The sequence below is a fragment of the Bubalus bubalis genome, chromosome 5 (assembly GCF_019923935.1).
Source record: "Bubalus bubalis isolate 160015118507 breed Murrah chromosome 5, NDDB_SH_1, whole genome shotgun sequence".
Taxonomy (NCBI): Eukaryota; Metazoa; Chordata; class Mammalia; order Artiodactyla; family Bovidae; genus Bubalus; species Bubalus bubalis.
In genome coordinates this window covers 67640271-67653886 of record NC_059161.1, presented here as the reverse complement: position 1 = coordinate 67653886, position 13616 = coordinate 67640271, and the positions used below count along the sequence as shown (strand labels likewise).

Genomic DNA, 13616 nt, shown 5'->3' with positions numbered 1-13616 from the left:
GCATCAGAGGTGACACTAGTGTTTCCCAGGTTGCCATTTTATCAGAAGCAGTACCTTTCTGTACCTAAAGCTGAAGAGAATTATGCATTGGTTTGTAGCCAGTGGAGTAGAAGAGTTGAATGGGGAGCTGTAGAGGCCAGTGGGGAGTGACAGGCTGGTCTGATTTGCAACTGATTTGCAGTTGTAACTGGAGTGAGTTTCACCACTTTACAATATTCACTGCTGCTGCTGCTACTGCTGATAAGTCACTTCAGTCGTGTCTGACTCTGTGCAACCCCATAGAAGGCAGCCCACCAGGCTCCCCCGTCCCTGGGATTCTCCAGGCAAGAACACTGGAGTGGGTTGCCATTTCCTTCTCTCATGCATGAAAGTGAAAAGTGAAAGTGAAGTCTCTCAGTTGTGTCTGACTCTTTGCAATCCCATGGACTGCAGCCTACCAGGCTCCTCCGTCCGTGGGATTTTCCAGGCAAGAGTACTGGAGTGAGGTGCCATCACCTTCTCCGACAATATTCCCTAGCCATAACTAATCCAGGGACTTCTGGGGACCTTTCCTCAGCATACGCCCACAACATCTTAGAGACTCATGGAACATGTTTCTGAGGCTGTAGGACCACTGAAAGGGAATTTCCACTGGGAGCAGTTCACTTAATTTCAGCAAAACCTCCTCCCTTGAGCAGATTTCACTTGCAGGATCAGCAACTGTGATACTCAGAAAATAGTGTAAAAAAAAACCCACCAGATAATAATGAGAATAGTTAATGTCAATACAAGTGCTCTGTGGAGGTAGTCACTTGAATGGGGATAGCAACTCTGCCAGCATTGGCTTGTCTCTATTTTTTTTTAATTGAAGTATAGTTGATTTATAATGTGTTAGTTTCTGATGTGTAACAAAGTTACACCACTTGTTAAAGAGATTGTCTTTTCTCCATTATATATTCTTGCCTCCTTTGTTGAAGATAAGGTGTCTATAGGTGCGTGGATTTATCTCTGGACTTTCTATTTTGTTCCATTAATCTATATTTCTGTCTTTGTGTCAGTACCATACTGTTTTGATGACTATAGCTATGTAGTAGAGCCTGAAGTCAGGCAGGTTGATTCCTCCAGTTCCATTCTTCTTTCTCAAGATTGCTTTGGCTATTCGAAGTTTTTTGTATTTCCATACAAATTGTGAAATTATTTGTTCTAGTTCTGTGAAAAATACCATTGGTAGCTTGATAAGGATTGCATTGAATCTGTAGATTGCTTTGGGTAGCATACTCTTTTTCACTATATTGATTCTTCCAATCCATGAACATGGTATATTTCTCCATCTATTGGTGTCCTCTTTGATTTCTTTCATCAGTGTTTTATAGTTTTCTATATATAGGTCTGTTGTATCTTTAGGTAGATATATTCCTAAGTATTTAATTCTTTTTGTTGCAATGGTGATGGAATTGTTTCCTTAATTTCTCTTTCTGTTTGCTCATTGTTAGTGTATAGGAATGCAAAGGATTTCTCTGTGTTAATTATATCCTGAAACTTTACCATATTCATTGATTAGCTCTCATAATTTTCTGGTGGAGTTTAGGGTTTTCTATGTAGAGGATCATGTCATCTGCAAACCATGAGAGTTTTACTTCTTCTTTTCCAATCTGGATTCCTTTTATTTCTTTTTCTGCTCTGATTGCCGTGGCCAAAATTTCCAAAACTATGTTGAATAGTAGTGGTGAGAGTGGGTACCCTTGTCTTGTTCCTGACTTTAGGGGAAACGCTTTCAATTTTTCACCATTGAGGATAATGTTTGCTGTGGATTTGTCATATATAGCTTTTATTATGTTGAGGTATATTCCTTCTATTCCTGTTTTCTGGAGGGTTTTTATCATAAATGGATGTTGAATTTTGTCAAAGGCTTTCTCTGCATCTATTGAGATAATCATATGGTTTTTAATCTTTGAATTTGTTAATGTGGTGTATTATGTTGATTGTTTTGTGGATATTGAAGAGTCCTTGCATCCCTGGCATAAAGCCCACTTGGTCATGATGCATGATTTTGTAAATATGTTGTTGGATTCTGTTTGCTAAAATTTTGTTAAGGATTTTTGCATCTGTGTTTATCAGTGATATTGGCCCTTTTTTGTGACATCTTTTTCAGGTTTTGGTATTAAGGTGATGGTGGCCTCATAGAATTAGTTTGGAAGTTTACCTTCCTCTCGAATATTCTGGAAGAGTTTGAGTAGGATAGGTGTTAACTCTTCTCTAAATTTTTGGTAGAATTCAACTGTAAAGCCATCTGGTATTTAGCACCTTTTAAAATAATTACTGATAGAAAAGAAAGAGTATCCTATTGTCTCCTGATATGAAGAATTAGAAAAATTAATGAGCTTAGACAATTGATCTGCCACCTTTATCCTATATTATATTGCTGTAGCCACTTCACAAGTTTTCTTATTAAATCATTCCATTTTAGTCTATTGTAATTATACAGTTACATTATAATTTCTCATATTATTTATATATATATATATAATCTTTCTATGATGTATATCCATGGGATATGGTAGATTATCTATATATCTAAAGAGAGAAATAAATTATTGAAGGGCAAATAAAACACGAGAAATTTCAAAATTGGAATAAAGGAAGTAGGAAACTTTGAGTAATGTCAAAAAAAAAAAAAAACAAAGCAAAATGAAAAGGTGATTGTATAATATTAAAAACCTAATTTAATTTAATTCTATGACGTACGATTGCCAAATCTTTGGTATCTATGATATTATGCTGCTGCTACTGCTGCTAAGTCGCTTCAGTCGTGTCCGACTCTGTGCGACCCCATAGACGGCAGCCCGCCAGGCTTCCCTGTCCCTGGGATTCTCCAGGCAAGAACACTGGAGTGGGTTGCCATTTCCTTCTCCAATGCATGAAAGTGAAAAATGAAAGTGAAGTCGCTCAGTCATGTCCAACTCTTAGCGACCCCATGGACTGCAGCCTACCAGGCTCCTCTATCCACGGGATTTTCCAGGCAAGAGTACTGGAGTGGGGTGCCATTGCCTTCTCCTCTATGATATTATAGGAACTTGCATTTGAGTAGTTTTTTCCCATTGTTTTGTGTTTTAGATCTTTGTCTTTCTTCTTCATTTCTGTGAGTAGCATGTGTACACACAACCCTATGAAGACCTACCCACCCACCCACCCACCCACCCACCCACAAACACCCCCTACCATAGCACAACTTAACTGAAAAATTCCTGATTACTTTCTTCTAGAATTTAATGAAGTAGGAGTCAAGCTTTGAGACATCATTTTATTCTTCAGTTAATCAACTTGGAAAAAGAAAATCATGTAATAATAAGATTAGAGCACCAAGAAGAAAGTAGATCATTCTCTGACACTAATTATGGCAGTGGGTGAATAGTTTCATAAGGGTTCAAGCTTCAGAAAAATCATCTGTTTTCAGAATTAGCATTGAAAGAGTTCTTTATTATGGATTGCTTTGAGACCATGACAGTACCCCTAACTATACCTAGTTTAAACACATTATCTTTCTAACATAGCTCTTGATGACTATACCAATGCTCTAGGTGAGATCAAGACATTATTTTAATAATCCAGTGTGTGATTAGTTTTGTGGAGAAAAGATTTAGAACCATGGAAAGATACACATAGAAATAAGGGAACCCTCCTGCAACTAATGGCAGATGTGGGGCTGGAAGCAGATCCTCTAGGCCCAGACAAGCTTCAGAGGACCTCAGTGTTGGTCATCAGCTTGACTGCAACCTTAGGAGAGCCCCTAAGCAACTCCAAGTTTCCTAACCCTTGGAAAGTGTGAGATAATAAGTATTTGTTGTCTTCAGGAAGTTTTGGAATAATCTGGTACACAGAAATTGAAGTCACACTGTTGGAATGCATCATTGATAAAATGGGGAATGGATACTGGGAAAAACAAAATTCCCTTGATGATATCAAGGATAATATAGATTTCTTTTAACACCCAGGACTATCTGTCCTGTTAAATAGTCTTTCTGTGTGTGTGTGTGTGTGTGTGTGTGTGTGTGTGACTATCAGTTCTTGGCAAAATGCTAGTGAGTTAAAGACTAAAATATAAAAGCCACAGTTAACGTCTCTGTAAATTGTAGTCTTGATATGCATGCCTACTAATTCTTTTCCATTTTCCTTTCCTCCGTCTCTCCCATCCTTTCATCTGTTCTTCATTCCATACCTCTTTTTTCCCCTGTATTTTTGCTCCCTTAATCAAATATAAAGTAGACCTTTCAGTAGCATCCCTACTCCTAACTTCTGATAAAATCTCAACATTTTACTCAACAGTGACACTGAGGCATGCTTAATATCAGGCAATAACGTATTCATTAGAAAACTGACTAAACCAAACATCATTAAATGAAATTGACTTAAGCTAAATAAAAAATAAATGCTATGAGAACTTTATTTTTAAAGAAATATTCCCAGGTGGCTCAGATGGTAAAGAATCTACCTGCAATGTGGGAGACCTGATTCAATCTCTGGGTTGGGAAGATCCCCTGCAGGAGGGCATGACAAGCCACTCCAGTATTATTGTCTGGAGAATTCCCAGGAAGAGAGGTGCCTATCAGACTACAGTTCATGGGGTCATAAAGGTCCGATATGAGTCAGTGACTAAGCATATGCTGATTTCATATTAGTTTTTATTAAAATTGAAGCAATGAGACTTAAGTAAATAAGAGTACTTTGGACAGCATGGCGATCAAATCAGTCAATTCTAAAGGAAGTCAACCCTGAATATTCATTGAAAGGACTGATGCTGAAGCTGAAGCTCCAATCCTTTGATCACCTCATGCGAAGAGCCAACTCACTGGAAAATACCCTGATGCTGGGAAAGCATCCCTGAAGGCAGGAGGAGAAGGGGACAGCAGAGGATAAAATGCTTAGATACCATCATTGACTCAATGGACATGAGCTTGAACAAACTCTGGGAGATGGTAAAGGACTTGGAAGCCTTGTGTGCTGCAGTCAATGATGTCACAAACAGTCAGACATGACTAAGCAACTGAACAACAACAACAAAAAGGGAGATAAATGTACTTTTAATTGAACAGCTGTTTACTCATGTTTCATTTGCCCTAGTTATTTCAGGCATGCCTGGTGATGTGATCTGAAGTCTGTTGCAGGTGTGTATCTATGGACTAATGAGCTGACTAGGAGCTCCAGGTTGCTACAGTTGACTTGGCAAAGTTGCTTAGAATCCATGAGGCAAAAAGAAAATGGATTGAGAATGTGATGCAGAGTGGCAGTGTAGTACCTCACAGAGGTGCTGGAGGGTTATCTTCTCAATAAGTCAGAGATCTGATATTGCATATAATAAATGGACTTCTTTAGAAGCATAATTAGCATAAATATTCACAAGAATATTTTCCATGAAGAGATACTCAAATAAAACGGTAGGTGTTGCGAGAGGGCGTCAGAGGGCAGACACACTAAAACCATAATCACAGAAAACTAGTCAATCTAATCACACAGACCACAGTCTTGTCTAACTCAATGAAACTAAGCCATGTCGTGTGAGGCCACCCAATACGGGCGGGTCATGGTGGAGAGGTCTGACAGAACGTGGTCCATTGAAAAATGGAATGGCAAACCACTTCAGTATTCTTGCCTTGAGAACCCCATAAACAGTATGAAAAGGCAAAATGATAGGATACTGAAAGAGGAACTCCCCAGGTCAGTAGGTGCCCAATATGCTACTGGAGATCAGTGGAGAAAAAACTCCAGAAAGAATGAAGGGATGGAGCCAAAGCAAAAACAATACCCAGTTGTGGATGTGACTGGTGATAGAAGCAAGGTCCAATGCTGTAAAGAGCAATATTGCATAGGAACCTGGAATGTTAGGTCCATGAATGAAGGCAAATTGGAAGTGGTCAAACAAAAGATGGCAAGAGTGAACATTGACATTCTAGGAATCAGCCAACTAAAATGGACTGGAATGGGTGAATTTAACTCAGAGTACCATTATATCTACTACTGTGGGCAGGAATCCCTTATAAGAAATGGAGTAGCCATCATGGTCAAGAAAAGTCTGAAATGCAGTACTTGGATGCAATCTCAAAAACGACAGAATGATCTCTGTTCATTTCCAAGGCAAACCATTCAATATCACAGTAATCCAAGTCTATGCCCCAACCAGTAATGCTAAAGAAGCTGAAGTTGAACGGTTCTATGAAGACCTACAAGACCTTTTAGAACTAACGCACACAAAAAGATGTCCTTTTCATTATAGGGGACTGGAATGCAAAAGTAGGAAGTTAAGAAACAACTGGAGTAACAGGCAAATTTGGCCTTGGAATATGGAATGAAGCAGGGCAAAGGCTAATAGAGTTTTGTCAAGACAATGCACTGGTCATAGCAAACACCCTCTTCCAACAACACAAGAGAAGACTCTACACATGGATATCACCAGATGGTCAACACTGAAATCAGATTGATTCTATTCTTTGCAGCCAAAGATGGAGAAGCTCTATACAGTCAGCAAAAACAAGACCAGGAGCTGACTGTGGCTCAGACCATGAAATCCTTATTGCCAAATTCAGACTGAAATTGAAGAAAATAGGGAAAACCACTAGACCATTCAGGTATGACCTAAATCAAATCCCTTATGATTATACAGTGGAAGTGAGAAATAGATCTAAGGGACTAGATCTGATACATAGAGTGTGTGATGATCTATGGACGGAGGTTCATGACATTGTACAGGAGACAGGGATCAAGACCATCCCCATGGAAAAGAAATGCAAAAAAGCAAAATGGCTGTCTGGGGAGGCCTTACAAATAGCTGTGAAAAGAAGAGAAGGGAAAAGCAAAGGAGAAAAGGAAAGATATAAGCATCTGAATGCAGAGTTCCAAAGAATAGCAAGAAGAGATAAGAAAGCCTTCCTCAGCTATCAATGTAAAGAAATAGAGGAAAACAACAGAATGGGAAAGACTAGAGACCTCTTCAAGAAAATTAGAGATAGCAAGGGAACATTTCCTGCAAAGATGGGCTCGATAAAGGACAGAAATGGTATGGACCTAACAGAAGCAGAAGATATTAAGAAGAGGTGACAAGAACACACGGAAGAACTGTACAAAAAAGATCTTCATGACCCAGAAAATCATGATAGTGTGATTGCTCACCTAGAGCCAGACATCCTGGAATGTGAAGTCAAGTGGGCCTTAGAAAGCATCACTACGAACAAAGCTAGTGGAGGTGATGGAATTCCAGTTGAGCTGTTTCAAATCCTGAAAGATGATGCTGAGAAAGTGCTGCACTCAATCTGGCAGCAGATTTAGAAAACTCAGCAGTGGCCACAGGACTGGAAAAGGTGAGTTTTCATTCCAATCCTAAAGAAAGGCAGTGCCAAAGAATGCTTAAACTACTGTATGATTGCTCTCATATCACATACTAGTAAAGTAATGCTAAAAATTCTGCAAGCCAGGCTTCAGCAATATGTGAACCATGAACTTCCTGATGTTCAAGCTGGTTTTACAAAAGGCAGGGGAAGCAGACACCAAATTTCCAACATCCTGGATCATGGAAAAAGCAAGAGAGTTCCAGAAAAACACCTACTTCTGCTTTATTGACTATGCCAAAGCCTTTGTCTGTGTGGATCATAATAAACTGTGGAAAATTCTGAAAGAGATGGGAATACCAGACCACCTGACTTGCCTCTTGAGAAACCTGTATGCAGGTCAGGAAGCAAGAGTTAGAACTGGACTTGGAACAACAGACTGGTTCCAAATAGGAAAAGGGGTACGTCAAGGCTGTATATTGTCACCCTGCTTATTTAATTTATATGAAGTGTACATCATGAGAAATGCTGGGCTGGAAGAAGCACAAGCTGGAATCAAGATTGCTGGGAGAAATATTAATAACCTCAGATATGCAGATGACACCACCCTTATGGCAGAAAGTGAAGAGGAACTCAAAAGCCTCTTGATGAAAGTGAAAGAGGAGAGTGAAAAAGTTGGTTTAAAGCTCAATATTCAGAAAATGAAAATCATGGCTTCTGGTCCCATCACTTCATGGGAAATAGATGGGGAAACAGTGGAAGCAGTATCAGACTTTATTTTGGGGGGCTCCAAAATCACTGCAGGTGTTGATTTCAGCCATGAAATTAAAAGATGCTTACTCCTTGGAAGGAAAGTTATCTCCAACCTAGATAGCATATTAAAAAGCAGAGACATTACTTTGCCAACAAAGGTCTGTCTAGTCAAGGCTATGGTTATTCCTGTAGTCAGGTATGGATGTGAGAGTTGGAATGTGAAGAAAGCTGAGTGCCGAAGAATTGATGCTTTTGAACTGTGGTGTTGGAGAAGACTCTTGAGTGTCCCTTGGATTGCAAGGAGATCCAACCAGTCCATTCTGAAGGAGATCAGCCCTGGGTGTTCTTTGGAAGGAATGATGCTAAAGCTGAAACTCCAGTAATTTGGCCACCTCATGTGAAGAACTGACTCATTGGAAAAGACTCTGATGCTGGGAGGGATTGGGGGCAGGAGGAGAAGGGGACAACATAGGATGAGATGGCTGGATGGCATCACCAACTCGATGGATATTAGTTTGAGTGAACTCCGGGAGTTGGTGATGGACAGGGAGGCCTGGCGTGCTGCGATTCATGGGGTCACAGAGAGTAGGACACGAGTGGGCAACTGAACTGATTCACAAGAATCTTCCCACTGTCAAGGTTTCTTCAAAAATAAATCACAAAGCATTGGTTATTAAGAATAAGTAACTCAACGTAAGTATACCCCTAAATATCTGCCAGTTACACACACACACACACACACACACACACACACACACGAACACACACAATTATGTGCTTCCCCGGTGGCTCAGAATCCAGCAGGTAAGGAGTCTGCCTATGCTGGAGACTTGGAGACTTGGGCTTGATCTCTAGGTAGAGAAGATCACCTAGAGAAGGGAATGGCAACCCACTCCAGTATCCTTGCATATATATATATATAGGCACGTTGTTTAGTTGCTCAGTAGTGTCTGACTCCTTGTGACCCCATGGACTATAGCCCACATGTCTCCTCTGTCCATGGGATTTCCCAGGCAAGAATACTGGAGTGGGGTGCCCTTCTCTCCTCCAGGGGATCTTCCCAACCCAGGGATCGAACCCACACATCACCTGCATCAGTAGGTGGGATGTTTACCACTGAGCCACCAGAGAAACCAATGTGTGTGTATATATCTGTATATATATATACACACACTCACACACATGTACATGCATGCAAATATATGTTATATGTACCTATCTATATTTAGGACTTCCCTGGTGTCTCAGGGGTAAAGAATCTGCCTGCAGTGCCAAAGATACTGGTTCGACTCTTGGGTCAGGAAGATCCCCTGGAGAAAGAAAAGACAACTGACTCCAGTATTCTTGACTGGAAATCCAATAGAGAGAGGAGACTGGTAGGCTACAGTCCATAGGATCTCAGGAGTTGGTCACGACTTAGGAACTAAACCACCACCACCACCTATATTAGATACTGACAACATAAAATACAGGTCATTAAGATTTATCCTTTTTCCATTAATTTTTTTTTTTGAATTGTTTATAGTGGTAAAAGGAGGAGGCAATGGCACCCCATCCAGTACTCTTGCCTGGAAAATCCCATGGATGGAGGATCCTGGTGGGCTGCAGTCCATGGGGTCGAGAAGAGTCGGACACGACTGAGCGACTTCACTTTCACTTTTCACTTTCATGCATTGGAGAAGGAAATGGCAACCCACTCCAATGTTCTTGCCTGGAGAATCCCAGGGATGGGAGCCTGGTGGGCTGCTGTCTATGGGGTCACATAGAGTTGGACATGACTGAAGTAACTTAGCAGCAGCAGCATAGTGGTAAAAAAAAAAAAAAAAAAAAAAAAAAAAAGCTTGTGAATCTCATCAATTTAGGTATGAAATCAAAATTACTTTTTTCTTAAATTTTAAACAACATCTATTCTTAATATTTTTTAGATATTCTGTAGTTCAGAAGTATCATTGTGTACTATTTGACCTGGCACTTAGATTCAGAAACTATTTCTGTACAAACAAAAGTGACAGAATTCTTCTTCTGGTTGAGAATATTGTCATATGTTTCTGAACTATTATAAATACAAAAAGTGTGATAATGTTATAATATTACCAATTAGCTTAAAAAATAAAGTGACATTTTAAATTTAGCTTTGGCCTCATTTCTGGCCTCCATAATTCCCTATTTTTTTCTATTCAGCTTTAGTGTATATTCTTTTAACAGATCTGTAAGAATCAGGAAATATAAAAAATACAGGTATATGTATATGATCTATAACAATATAATATATGAAACTATATAATTCACATATATAAAATATAAACATGCATTATATATTATAAAAATATGGTGATAATTAACATATATGTTATTTGAAAAATTGGTCCTCTCCTTAAGTTATTTATAGAGTAATGGTGGGATAGCCATTAATGTATAATTCCATAAAACATGTATATTGATGCCTTTATATGTGCTATTAAATAAATTACCATGGTTCTGAATTTATGTATGAGATCAAAGATGGAATCTGTGATGCAGTCAAGGTACAGGTGAGATCAGAGAACTGAATAAGAGTTGATTAGACAAAGAGAAAAATAAATTTTATTTCTAATGAATGAGACAATATAATTAAGGCCTTGGCACTTGCAATATTTTGTGGTAAAGAACCCACCTGCCAATGCAGGAGACCTAAGAGATGTGGGTTAAATCCCTGGGTCAGGACGATCCCCTGAGAAGGAAATGGTGACCGACTCCGGTACTCTTGCCTGGAGAATCCCATGGACAGAGGAGTCTTGTGGGCTATGACCCATAAGGTGGATACGACTGAAGTGACTTAGGATGGATGGAAAGGAATTTCAGACTGGCTGGAAAGCTGGCATAAGAGGAAGAGAGCAATAAAATGCCATTCATATGAAGGGATAAAACTGTGGAGGACATTGAAAGGATATGTGTATTTTTTATCTTTATCATAATCACAATGAAGGATAACTTGATGCATTTTATGTTGGACATGGACAGAGGGCTGCATGAATTTATTCATGTATTTCTGTTTTGTTTACAGTGGAAAATGGACTAGAGAAAAATTAGATTAAGTTGCTATGGAAACAATCCAAGGGAGAATGAATTCTAGGTTGGGCTAAATGGTGGTAGAGGCAGATAGAAGAACATAAAGTTGAGTTTTATTTGGGATACAGTGATGGAGCTTCACTGTATATAAGATGTGAGGCATGATCAATGAGTGGATAAGGGCAAAATTTATCTACAAAGATTGTTCAACTTATTTTTTTCTCCATAAAATCCTCCAGCTCAAAAGCCAACTTTGGTTGAATTCAGTAATCAAATATGTCAGTGCCTTCATAAAGACAACTAAGTATCAGAGCAGAAAAACCATATAGCTCTGCTGACTCTTGACTTGAAAGAAATGATCACATACTCATGAGCACTCAATGCAGGTCAGTAACAGTACGTAATGTCTCATTTAATCTCTGAAAATGCTGTTCTATTATCTATACTTCTTCCCTAGAATGAACGCCTCCTTGAAAACCCCAGCTGAAGACAGTCATCTTCAAATAGATGAAGAGGATGAATATAAATGGGACACACTTATCTTTCAACCATCAAATTCTGTTTTCTGCATCTGTAAAGGTTTTGTCTTCTCTCCTGTTTTTATAGATGAAAAAAAGTGAAGTTAACCTCTCCAATTATCGCCTCTTCTCTTTTCTTATGAATGTCAGATTTGCATTTATTATTATTCTTTCACATAGCAAATTTTGTTCATCTTCATTAGATCATGCATATTTGCATAAAGTAACTTTCATCTTTTAAACAGTCTTTCTTTTAACTCCACCTTTTCTCCCAACTATTATTCCTCTATTCCCTTTCCTAAGCAAATCTCAAAATAATTTTTTACACTCACTGTCTTCACTTTCTCATTTATCAGTTACTCTTTACCCTATTCCAACCTAATGATGAAAGGTTGATGGTTAAAGTTAACAATGACCTATAAAGTGGCAAATCCAAGAGCTGCTTTTCTGTCTTCACTTCATTTAATATCTCCACAATATTTAACATCACTGATCACATTCTCTCTTTATGATATACTTGAATCTTTTTACTACTATAATAGACTCAATAATAGTCCCATCCAAAGATACATATATCTCAATCCCAGTGTTTATGAATATGTTAAATCACACGGTAAATATGACATTGCTAATGTGATTAGGATAAGGATCTTGCAATGGGGAAATGCTCTTGGATTATCTAAGTAAAACTGATGTAAACATAAATGTCCTTGTAAGAGATTTTCAGGAGAGTCACAGCAGATGTGACCAGAGAAGCAGAGGTGACAGTGACTGGGGACATGAGTCAACGATGTAGGAAGCCTCTTGAAGCTAGAAAAGGAAATAACTTCTTACCTAGAAAGCAGCCCTTGCCACCCATTTTATTTTGTTTTCATTCAGTTTACACTTATTGTGTGCTGAGCATGGTGCCTGTAAATCTGAAATAGATAAATGGTATGGACCCTACCCTAGAGGTGTTACGGCCTATGTAGGTTGACAAACAGGCAAATTAGGGTTACAGTACAGCCAGGACAGAGGAAAGCACAGGCTCTTATGGAAACAGAGAAGAGGTCATGTAAATCAGACGGGGGCAGGAGGCCCACACAGGTTTTTCAGGAGAGGGGATGTTTGGACTGATTTTGTAGACAAATAGAAGTTAAGACAACAATCAAGCAGGGGAAAGAACTTTCCAGCTCTGCTCACCCATGTGAGATTCATCATCTCCGGAAATGTAAAAGAATTAATTTGTGTGACTTTAAGGCACTAATTCAGTTCAGTTCAGTCACTCACTCATGTCCGACACTTTGTGACCCCATGAATCACAGCACCCCAGGCCTCCCTGTCCATCACTAACTCCCGGAGTTCACTCAAACTCATGTCCATCGAGTCGGTGATGCCATCCAGCCATCTCATTCTGTGTCGTCCCCTTCTCTTCCTGCCCCCAATCCCTCCCAGCATCAGAGTCTTTTCCAATGAGTCAACCCTTCGCACGAGGTGGCCAAAGTATTGTAGTTTCAGCTTCAGCATCAGTCCTACCAATGAACACCCAGGACTGATCTCCTTTAGGATGGATTGGTTGGATCTCCTTGCAGTCCAAGGGACTCTCACGAGTCTTCTCCAACACCACAGTTCAAAAGCATCAATTTTTCGGTGCTCAGCTTTCTTCACAGTCCAACTCTCACATCTCACCCATCCATACATGACCACTGGAAAAACCATAGCCTTGACTAGATGGACCTTTGTTGGCAAAGTAATGTCTATGCTTTTCAATATGCTATCTAGGTTGATCCTAACTTTCCTTCCAAGGAGTAAACGTCTTTTAATTTCGTGGCTGCAATCACCATCTGCAGTAAGTCACCAAAGTTATGCTAATTTGTTACAGAAACAATAGGAAGCTAATGCAGTTGCAATTATGACACTAATATTCTTTTTTTGAAAATCACATTGATCAATCTTTTGCCAGTTCTACCCCCTCCTCCTGAAATAAATTTGGGGGCTTGGTCTTGAGCCTTCATCTATTCAC

The 13616-nt window shown here is 39.3% G+C and overlaps 1 long non-coding RNA gene across 1 annotated transcript in view; it reads left to right on the top strand.

The window, feature by feature from the left end:
• The window catches only part of LOC123333728, a 312273-nt gene extending 300105 nt beyond the window's left edge, over nucleotides 1-12168 (top strand). The window contains exon 3 of the long non-coding RNA XR_006551214.2: nucleotides 11554-12168. This is a non-coding gene — a long non-coding RNA (uncharacterized LOC123333728). The remainder of the gene's footprint in view (nucleotides 1-11553) is intronic.
• Nucleotides 12169-13616: the final 1448 nt, after the last annotated feature.